Below are 2,690 nucleotides of genomic sequence, written 5' to 3'. Positions count from 1 at the left end.
CTGATATCAACTATAAAAAATTTCACAGATCTTATTTCTGAATATATCAGTCTTACAAAGACTGAGTAAGTTGAAGTTAAAGTGATTCAGTATTGTAGTATCTGTAAAAGCTTGCTTCAATTCTATAAATATTCTTACAGTATCTTGAGTGAGACTAAACAGTTCTCTTTTTCTGTCTTTAACACTTCTCTTTAACAGATCTGTAAGAGCGACAGTAATCTGTGAATATATATAGATGAATTATCTATAGAAATTCATAAATTCTAGAAATATCTGTATCTTACAGTACATCTGTGATGTTAGTCAGTTCTTAATAATAAACACCTAGCTTCTGTTCATTAAAATGTCATTAATCTCAATAATATAATCTAAGAAATCAATCTTCTACATGTAGAATGAGCATTTTTCAGTGTTTGTACAGAGTTAATACTGTCTTAAGTAACTCAACACTTTTCAAACATGAGTATTGTATTCTTCTTCCATTTTTGAGAAGATTAAAATGTTGTTTAAGTATACTATGCAGAAGACATTGACAAGGCCTCACAGTGTCTCATTTATATAGATCTGAAAGATGACTGAAGTATTATAAAGATTAAAAGATATGCTGAGACGCTTCACAACCCCGTACTTGATATGAAAAGTTATTTTTCAAATATCATCTTCATTAACTCTGATTCTATGATAGATATTCTGTATATTAATCTTCAAGAATATCTTTGCTTCAGATAATCAATTAATCATCTGATTAATTAACAGTAATAAATATTTATTGTTAACTGTCTTCTTATTAAGGCCTCTGGAATCTATATATAGATGTAGTCTACTATTCTTCTTCAGCATAAATAGTATAAGTGTCTCTGTTAACCTCTTTGATAAGTATATTCAGTTCTTTGATTGTGCTTTCTTATGGTTTTTGTACACAACATTCAATTTCTTTACTAACAAGTTGTAAAGAGATCTGTACAGCACTGTTATATCATCTTCAAAATGAATCTTATATCACATCTTAATATCAGAAATCTTCACTGCTTTTCTTCTTAAAAAGATATTCTTATAATCTGTAAAAAGATATTGTATTTATTCATCTTCAATAATGAATACTACTGCTAATTCTACAGTGAGAGTGATGACTTCTTCATCTATTTTCAAGTCTCAGCTATCTGCCATATAGTATATTAACTCTATCTTTTTCTCAAGATTCTTTCAATGAAACTCTTCAGATTTCTCTATCACTGTCTCTTTATTAGTAAGATAGTACTATCACATCTGAGTGACTCAGTCAATAAGAGAATTGTTTTTTCTCAATTATAGAAGATCTAGAATAATATAAACTCAAATCTCATTTTCAGAATCAGAAATGAAATTAATCAGCAGTTCTTTTCTCAGTTAATGACTGATATTGAAGTTCAAAAACCAGTTATAGCTTCAATTGAGCCATTCTTCTTTGAAAACTTCATCATTCTGACTACAATGCCTGAATTCAGTGCGGAATTCCTTATTCAGAATGAGAATCTCTGGAAATCAGCAGTAGAATCTTTGTTAAACACAATAATTCTATCTGAAAGAGATGAAAAGTGAGATAAATTCATTCTTCATGATATTTCAGTTGAAATTTTTGACTGTGAAGAAGAAATGCTACTTCTCATAAATGAATTAGAAGAATACAACTCTATTCAACTGAGAAAAGAGCCTGTATAACTAAATTCAATTAAGTTCAGATAAAGCAGAAGAAATGCCTCTGTTCTAGTATATATAAAGACACTTGAACAGTCAAAGATCTCTGAAGTAAGAGTAGCAGGTTTGAAAATGAGAGTTCATGAATACAAAGACTCAAGAATAAATCTCAAAGCTCAAACACAGTGTTCAAACTGTCAAAGATATGAATACTTTATAATCTCTTATTTTAGAGACTTAAAATGTGCATTCTGTGCCAGAGATCATAAAACTAGTGAACATAAATGTGAAACATGCTCAAAAAGAGATGAAATATGTCAACACACTCTGCTTAAATGCTTTAATTGCAAAGAAAAACATGCATCTAGCTCAAAAGAATGTATATTTAATTCAAGAACTCAAAAGAACTGGAGAAAAGATGAAGCTCAAAACAAATCTAGAACTGAAGAGAATAGTCAAGTCAGTAAACTCACAACTGCAAGCTTAAAAAGAAGAAACTCTCAACTATCTAAATCTTCAAGCTTCAATTCTTCAGCTAAATGTAAATATAATTTGAATTCTCAAACTTCTGTTAAGATTAGAGAATTGAGAAATGACTCTGATGATAAACTAGATATAATATAAGCAGTTGAGATTTCTACTTTTCAGAATAGTTATAATCTACTATCTGATGATAGTCATTAGATTCTACTCTACTCTCTATTAGTATGAATATACAATAAAAACAATAAAAAAAGTTTAAAAACTCTTCAAAAATCACATTTATTCAAAATAATGTGAATGAAAACTCAAATTGCATTTATTCTTATCTTCAAATTACATTTGAATAAAAAGTTGATTTTATACTGCTTCAGGAGCTGAATTTTAATACTGAGTAAAAATATGTCATTTCTCATTCAAGCTACTACTGCTTTCTATCTCAAAAGTCTGAGATAAAGTCAAGAGTAGTGATCTATAAAAGAAAGAGATCAAGATATCAATTTAATCTAAGATTTAATATCATGTCTGACTCTGAA

Source organism: Blastomyces gilchristii, assembly GCF_000003855.2.
Source record: "Blastomyces gilchristii SLH14081 genomic scaffold supercont1.1, whole genome shotgun sequence".
In the NCBI taxonomy this organism is placed as follows: Eukaryota; Fungi; Ascomycota; class Eurotiomycetes; order Onygenales; family Ajellomycetaceae; genus Blastomyces; species Blastomyces gilchristii.
Note: the sequence above shows the minus strand (reverse complement) of the source record.